Below are 9,696 nucleotides of genomic sequence, written 5' to 3' on the forward strand. Positions count from 1 at the left end.
AAATAACCTTAGTTACTAATTTTTTTAATTAATGTATTTCATACCATAGCTATTCTGGATAAAGTCAGATAAGTGGATCTGAAGTTCTCAAAATAGATACGAAAGTGAGTGTCATTAGCGTTTACTGGGAGTCACAGCAATGAATGAAAATCCCGAAGGGGAAAGTGGAAATCAAGACTCTCAAGGATTTAACCCCAAGAAACATGAACCTTTAAAGAATTTTCAGAGAAGAAGACCATGTCAGGGTCTAAAGAAAAAGCAATGAGAAAATTAGAACCTGAAAAATCATTGTGTCATGGGAACTACAAAATAATTCCCCTTAGAGGGAATTACTTTTCTGGCAAACCCTGCAGAAAGGTCAAATAAAAATAAGGATTAAAAAGATTCATTTTTAACAAAGTATAAGATAATTTATGACTCGTAGTTTACCATAACACTTTCAGTGGAATAGTGGGTAAAGAAGCTGAAGTTTAAAGCTTTTTAGTAGAGAATTAGGGAAAGAAAATTTGGAGACAGTGAAGAAATCTGTTCAAAGAATCTTGGCTGTAAATGGAAGTAGAAATTTGGAATACTAAATTAAAGGTTAATTTGGTTGTATGGATTTTTTTATTTTTATTTTTTAACACCAGCAGAAAGTTGAACATGGTGATGGAAATGTTATCAGATTATAGGAAAAGAGCTTGACTTTGATGAAATACTAGTAAAGGCAAGATGATATACACTCACATTCTTGGTGTGGAATTTCTCTTGGAGAAGAAAAGCAAGCAGTCTTTCACTGAGATGTAAAAGATAGAGGCAAAGCAGAGGACAGACCAAAGAGCAGCTGTGAGGGTAATTTGAGTAGGACAAGCCAAAGATGCCCATTCTCTACTGTCCAGCATCCTAGACACGTAGAGGCCCTTCATTCCTGACTTTCTTATTCTCCCGACTTTCAGCATTTCACTTGCACTGTTATTCTTTACCTGCCCCCGTTCTGTTCAGGTTCAGCATACTATGGTGACATTTGCTCTTTATTATTTTAATAATCTTTTCACAAGATCAGCAAGCCATTCACAAAACATTCACAATCTATACATTAAATGTTATGAAATACCCTGTGGCCCTAGCTTGGAGCCTGTTGTTTTGTGATGGTGAGTCATGTATGAACCAAAAAACACTTCCTATTGACTAAAATAGCTACTGAGTCATTCCTGTTTTCTTTATTATTGTGACAAACTTACGTATTTCAGATTTAAGAATGTAGGACTGATCTGGGCCTCCTTTCAGCTTCCTATCAAAGTTTGATTTGAGGAATTATTCTTTCCTGTTTATATCAGCTGAATCAAGTGCAATCAATGAGTGAGATGAATAGGGGCATGGTATCTTATTTTGAATATATGTTTGTGATATTCACCACACTACACTGTTGAACTGACCTTTTCAAATATATGGAATCTTTATTAACTTAGAATATCAGAATTCACCCTCTTTTGAAATAAAAGTATCTTTGTAAAGTTATTTCGTTTTCTTCTTCTTTTTTTCCCCTGTAATATTCTTTCCTTTGCTTTTGATTGCCTTCTTTCTTACATTATCATTTCTCTCTGCCTTACTTTCTCATATATATGTGTATCCCATCCCGTTTTCTAGTAAACAGCTCTTATCTCACACTTTTCCCTTCCATTTAGGAAATAAAACAGTTTTCATTTATTACAAACATAATTAATCTTGAGCCCAGACATAAAGACAAAATTAACACATAGCTAGGTCACTGAAGCGTTTCTTACTGTACATACTTCTTAGACCTTAAACTACAATTTTTTGTAGTTTGTTTCAAGAAAATTGTTCAGATTCCCCAAGAATGTTTTTCTTTTGCTTTACTATGTGGTACTAAGGATCTTGCCCATCTGCTTTCACAATATAGCCTTAAACCTTCATTAAACTATTAGGTGTTAGTGAACAGGACTAATTTCTAAGTCCACATTAAAAATTGTATAGAAAGACTATTATAATTTTACAAAGACTATATAGATTTATTTCAAGTCATTTACTATGTCTTCAAATATATATTTTGGAATAATCAACTCTTGAAATATGTACCATAGGCATTTTGGTAGCACCTGTAAGTATCATGCATTAAAAGTGCCAAAGCACTTCTAGTTGATTCATTTGTTATCTTGGGACATGTAAAACAGGGGAAAATATTTATCCAAATATGTACATATTTGGTAGCATTTTATTAAGTCCACCAGTTAGCTCTTGGGACAGTAAACCTGAGGATTTCCTTTGTATTGGAAAGATCAAAACTCAAAAAAGTTGCTCTATCAGTTACCAATAATCCCTCCAACAAAAGCTTCAAAAACAACTGCGACTTCAACTCACAGAAACACCCAAGTTCCTCATGCAGTTTTTTTTGTTATAATTCCAAGCTCTTTCTTACTAGATTGGCTTGGTAATGGAATAGATACAGTCACCTATGACAATTCCTTGAAAATATGAAAAGAAAATATGGCACTTAAGTATTTTTTTAATTCTTCTTTTTTTCCTCTTTTAATCCCCTGACATTTTCACATGAGGATTTAGTTTGTGTGACTTGAAATGTGGAAGATAAACAATTTAATTTAATATTCTGAGAAAAGCCTTATGGTAGCTGTGCTGCACAACATTTGGAATTCATTTTAATCTGGAAAAACAAGGTTGTGAAAAATGTAATTTTTAAAATATAAATTAAAATAATAGGAAAATCCAGAAATTAAAACATCTACTCAAGAATAAAGGAAAGTTGATATCTATGAAATGCAAATTTCTTACAATTGAACAGATTTTATGGTTTCAAAATACTTTCACATTGATTAACTCATTTGTCACAATGTTCTGAGGCAATGTTCTTACCTCCCTTGTAGGGTGGATAATTTAAGTAAATTCACAAGCTATAAGTGAAAGATTTAGACAGTGTTTGACTTCTTACTCAATGTAGATTGCTTTTTCCATAACACCTGATTTTTCTTTATCGGTAAAACTGCTTTAAAAGGAAAGGTCATGTCTCTACTGAATCATTCCATCACTGTCATAAGTTAGCATGTGTTAAATGTTTACTGTATTTGAGGTTACTAGGTCTGGATAAAAAAAGAGAGAGGCTTCGCGAACCCTATCTCTTCAGCAGACTAGAAACATTAACAAACAGACATAAATATTACAAAATAGTCCTCATTTCAATTAATAAATAAAACTACCAAACAAAATACGGATGTCTTTTAGAATCTCTTTGACAGAGACAGCCTCTCCTCTTCTGAAATATGTCTAGAGATATAGACACAAGGTAGTTAATCCTCCTGTACAAGGAAAATTCTCATAATAAGAAAACATGTTTTTCTTTTTTTTTTTATTTCACCTTTTCTGCTACCATTATGTAATACCACTTCTCTAATTACTTTGCAGTCCAAAATCTCTATTTGCAATCTTACTCTCACCCTAAGAACTCTGGAAGCTTCATCTGGGTCAGCCTTCCTTGAATTATATCTTTTGTTCCAATATTCCCCTTGATCTTTACCTCACTTCCTTATTTTTTCAAAACTCACCAGGTATGATATATGTCAAGGAGGCAGTCTTTGAAAATGGCAGCTGATTACTCCTGGCAGATTATATTATAAAAAAATAGATAATTAAAAAGTAAAATAATAATAAAAAAGGGTTTAATACAGTGCCTGACATACATTCATTCATCTACTTTGCAAATATTTACTGAAGCCAGAAATTTCTGTGCCAGAAGTTTTCTACTTGTCAGGCATACAACTGTGAACCAAATAGAGTCCCTCCTCTCATGACCTTAAATAAAAAATCAGAAGTTGTCAGTTGATGATAAATGTAAGCCAGGAAATAAGTAGAATAAGGGGGCTCTACAGTGAATGGAGTTAATAGGGCCTCTGTGATAGAATGACATTTGTTCAAAAGCCAAAAAACAGTGAAGGAAAAAGCTATGTAAAGTTTTGGAGAGAACAGATTTGCAGGGAGATGAAACAACAAAAGTAAGGTTATATACAGATAAATAGTTGATGAGTTTAGGGAATGGTGAGGAAGGCAGCTTTGGTAGAGGAAGCAATGTGCTAATTAAAAATGACAGGGAATGAGATCAGAGGAATGGTGGTTAGCTAGATGAGGTATATCAAGCAGACTGTGTAGATCCTTGAAGGACATTTAAAGTGCATGGGGTTTTATTCAAGTAAGTTTAAAGAAATGGTGGCTAATCTTATTCAGGCAGTAAACAGGCAAAAAAAAAAAATTAAAATATTAGAACTATCTTCTTTAAGCAATGTCTTAAAGCCAACATACTCTTGAGAAGGAAGGGAAATTAAATTTCTATTTTAGAGTCAAGCTATTATAAAACCAAAAGAAGGCAAAAATAAATTCAAGACTACATTAAAGGAACAGAGTGGTTCTTAAGTCTGTAAATATTTGTGGTAAAAGGTTGCATTACAATATATTAAAAGAAAGAATGTAAAAGGGTGATATATATCAGTGAGGATGAAATGGATGAAAAATAGAAAAAAAAACTAAGGCAGAGAACACTTAAAACATTAGCTCTTTGACACAATATTGTAAACTGACTGTACTTTAATTAAAGAAAAAGTTAAAAAAAAAAGAAGTGCATGAATTCTAAGCTATCAACAAGAGCAAGTCTCTTGGAAAAATAAATGTGTGATGTCTCTTTCCAGCTGCAACTACAAACTTTTCAGATGAAGAATGCAGTAAGCTGTCTTTGAGTATTGATGGAATTAATGCATGATTAATACATAATTAATCATGTTGCATTGATTGCATTAAACATTCTATTAACCTCTGTTCTTACGTCATGATCACAAACTAGGTTTCTGATTATAATCTGATGTTCCATATAGATTTGCCTATAACGTAAAATGGGAATTCAAACACATTACAGTCATGTTTAATAAATTGCCCTAGTAATTCCATATATCCTAGAACATTATTTAACATTTCTTATTTTCTGTTAGTAATTATTTTTACTTTTATGTCTGATAAAAATTTTTATTAATTATTTATCCTTCAAGGATATTCTGCTATATATATAAAAATCTGGTTTAATGTTCTTTTTTCACTTTTAGTACTTTAAGGATATGTCTTCTGACTAGATAGTTATTTAAAATAATGTACTATAATCCTCACCTTGTTTTTCTCTGAATGTAATTTTTTCCCTAGTGTCTGCAAAATCTTTATTTCTTTAGTTTACAACAGTTTGAATATGATGTGTGATATGTCTCTGACATTAATTTCAGGGAAAAATCATCCATTACACTGCAAATATTTCTTTTGCCCTGTTATCTCTCTTTTATCCCTCTAGATTTTAATTACATATATATGATGTTGACTGATGTTGTCCTATAACAGTATAATTCATATTGTTCTGTTCTTGTTTTTCTACTTTTTTCTCTTTGTACTTCAATTTGGATCATTTCTATTCACCTATGCTCAGATTTACTGATTCTTCAGCTGTATTGAGTCTACTGATAAACTTTCAAAGACATTCTTCATCTCATTCAACATGTTTTTCATTTCTAATATTTTTATTTATTTATTTATGATACATTACATGTCTTTGTCAAGAATTCCCACCTGTTCAAATATAATATCTATTTTTACCACTGGAGACATTAACATATTAAATGTAATTAATTACCCTAATTCCATCCAACATTTGGTTTATTTCTAAGCCTGGTCTGTTGATTGAATTCTTCCTTGACAGTATGTTGGGGTTTGTTTGTTTGTTTTTTTAACCCTCGATTTCTTGTATATTTCATGAGTTTTGGTTGGAAGTTGGACATCCTGTGTTTGATAGTTTTATCAGCCAGAGATCACAGAAGCAGAACCAGTAGGAAGATAGATATATCTAGAGATTTATTGCAAGGAATTGGCTTATATGATTGTGAGAACTGTCTAGGAATATCCAAAATCCACATGGCAGGCCATCAGGAAGAATAAACTGAAACTCATGGGCATGGGCCAAAGCTGCTATCCATAGGTTGAACTCTCTTCTCTCAGAGAAACCTCAACCCCACTTTTAAGGCTTTTCAACTGATTGAATTAAATCCACCCAGATTACCTCATATAACTTCCTGTACTTAGTTTCAACTGATTATTTACTTTAACCAGATCTACAAAATACCTTCACAGCAACACCTAGAGTAGTGTTTTATTAAATAACTGGAGACTATAGCCTACCCAAATGAAAACATCAAAAAGAGCCATTACAGCTTTTCTAAAGTTACTCTACTAATCCCATTCATGAGGGCTCCACCTTCATGATCTAATCACCTCCCATAGGTCCCACCTAATAGCACCACATTGGGGGTTAGTTTTCAAAATATGAATTTAATGGAGGGACACACAAATTTAGTCTATGGCAACCTCCTTACTTGAGTCTGTTCCTAGGTATTTTATTCTTTTTGGTGCTATTATAAATTGGATTGTTTTCCCATCTTCCCTTTCAATACACCTCCTTTCTATCCAGAATTACACAGTGTTTGATATTTACTCCCAATGCAATCAAAAGCTGCTTTTAAAAATATTTCATCTACCTGTAATAGTTTTCCCATCAAGAAGTTTATATGGTACTAGGTACACTGTCATAGTCAGAAGGAAAACTTGTAGCTATTCTGTTGAGAACAGTCAAAAGGACTCAACGCCGACAACATAATGCCATTTGCAGCAACATGGATGCTCCTGGAGAATGTCATTCTAAGTGAAGTAAGCCAGAAAGAGAAAGAAAAATACCATATGAGATCGCTCATAGGTGGAATCTAAAAAACAAAAACAAACAAACAAACAAAAACAAAGCGTAAATAAAGGACAGAAATAGACTCACAGACAGAGAATACAGACTTGTGGTTACCAGGGGGGTGGAGGGTGGGAAGGGATAGACTGGGATTTCAAAATTGTAGAATAGACTACACTGTATAGCACAGGGAAATATACACAAAATGTTATGATAACTCACAGAGAAAAAAATGTGACAATGAGTGTGTATATGTCCATGAATAACTGAAAAAGTGTGCTGAAGACTGGAATTTGACACAACATTGTAAAATGATTATAAATCAATAAAAAATGTTAAAAAAAAAAAAGGACTCAACGCGGATGTCAGGTGAGAACAATTAAGAAGCTTCAGCAGTAAATTAAGGAGTCAGAATTCAAGGCAGAAAATGTGGACAGATTCTGTATAGTTTTGAAAATAGATCTGATATTGTTTGCTGAGGAATATGATGTAGGATATGAAAGGAAAATAAGCAGTAAGGATAACTGGGGTTTTGTTGAGCCACTTGTAATATGGAAGTGTCCATTTACGGGAAGAGCAAAACTGTAAAAGAAGTAAGTTAAATGGGGATTCTCAGGAGCTGAGTTTTTGGCTTTTTTGCTTGTTTGTTTGTTTATAATTTTATTTCAAAGTAGAGATGCTAAACAATTGCACATGTAAGTCTGTACTTAAAGGGAAGTATTGTATTTAAATTGTTATAAAACATTATCTTCAATTTTATACCAAAATATATTTCCATTCTCTAATCCATTCCTCTAATACAAATAAAATCATTAATCTATACATTTTAGAAGCCATTTCCCCAAGATGGGTTGATAATTAATAATCAACTGATAATTTTTACTTGGCACCTTACTGTAATTCTCTGTCTAAATCTGAAGAACAAAATGTAAAACACACCTGGGTACATTCTGATTCTTAACATTAGTGGAAAAATTTTTATTGATAAAAAGCCAAATATTGTAATGAACTTTACAGGATTCCAATAAGACTGTGTTAGTAATATTTCAGATAATCAGAGAATTCTATTGTTAGCCTGTATGTATACTCTATATTATTTGCCAGAGGGTCTTTTAAAATATTTTTTTTCCTTAAAAGATTCTTTTATATTTGTTAGTCTCTCATATCAAAACATGCCCAAGTATTTCGTATTAGGAATGACTAAGCTATTTTTATTTGTGATGGACCATTCCTTTACCTATCAGAAATAGACCAAAGTAATTTTTACACTGAGAATGTTAAATTATGTATATGTAATGTTACCTCAGTAAGACAATAAATATAAATTTTGATAGAGTGTTGTATAACTAAATTAAGTAATTAACACTAAGATCTATTCCAAAAGATTTTGTAAGGAAAAAGCCAGGATGTGATATTGTTAGAGTACAGTCAGAAATACAAATCACATGTTGCTAGTAGATGTTTTAGTTTTCATCAGTTATTTAATGCAGTTCAACACATTTTCCCCAATTTATATATGAAACATTGACTAGGCGGTTTTAATTTTATCCATTCATCTCAAATCTATCAGTTTTCAAGGTAAAAATATCCAACCATGAGCTAGATATTCAATTATCACTTTTTGCTGCCAAATTAAAATATTTTCCCTGTGGGGAGCTAAATCTTTAAAAAAGCATTTTTAAACCAGCATACAAATATATAAGCTCCTTACCTATGTTAGTCTAGTAATATATATTAAAGTTTTGGATAATTGATACTAATTCCATTGACAACTGGATAATTTTCATGATAATAACAAAAAATCTTGAAACAAATTTTACTAATCTCTAGTCAGTCTCTAATAACAAGAAGATTAAGCTATAAACATATTAATATTTTTTAAAGGTGCTTTATCATACCAAGTAATATATGATCAGATATTACTATCCTTTCTGTGCCTTTTCTCCTCCTCTCAACCCACACTGGCTAATTAAATGTTTATGAGACTAATTTTGTAGTGGTTTCTTTGTCTCTCCTGACCCTCTCATTACATGGTAATGCATATTTTACTCAGTCCAGTGTACCCAAACACCCAAAGGCCAAGCTACATGTATAATCAAGATAGAATTATAATTTATATCAACATTATAACTTGACACATATCCTGAACTAAAAGATTGTAAAGAGATATTTTTAATTGAAGACTTAATTTAGTGACAATCCATTTACCTTTTGATGATGGTACACTGATCATCTATGGCATACTGTGGTAAAACTATTAAATTATTAACTGAAATGAAGCATTTATTAAAAGTAGGGCTTTGGTGAAGAAAGTACATGAGGAATATAAAGAGTCATGGTTAACAGATTGTGTCTAATTACACTGGAATTCTTAAAAGAAATAAAATGTCAAAATGAAAGCTTGAAAATCTCAGCTGAATACTTCATAGGTTTCTTTGACCATCCTGAAGTAATTCCTTTTGCTCATAACCACAGAATATGGACAGCAAAAAATCATATGTAGCTCTGATCCTGTTACTCAGATGTAGCATAGATTGAATTTACAGAATCACCAGGAAACTTGTAGGAAATAATAAGAACCTCAGAACTGGGAAATATTTTATTGGATTCAGGTGACTCTGAGTGTAGCTAACCTCACAGAATCTCCTTTGCCATTGCAACAGCCCCTTGTCTGTTCTGTGAGGCTTATCCTGACTAACTTAAACACCTTTTAATGGTGTAACTGAGACAGTTACCGTACAAGAGGTGTCAGTTCCTTCAGATTCTCCTTTATGCCTTACGTTCTTCAGACTTAGAACTAGGAATATATCTCTTTATATCCCAATGGACAATTTCCAAAGTCAGATTCAGATGGAAAACCTTTATAAGGCAAATAAATTTCAGTATTTTGTTTATTTATACTGCCAATATCTGGGAATATTTATGTAATGGAT

This window comes from Camelus ferus, chromosome 25, assembly GCF_009834535.1.
Source record: "Camelus ferus isolate YT-003-E chromosome 25, BCGSAC_Cfer_1.0, whole genome shotgun sequence".
Classification (NCBI taxonomy): domain Eukaryota; kingdom Metazoa; phylum Chordata; class Mammalia; order Artiodactyla; family Camelidae; genus Camelus; species Camelus ferus.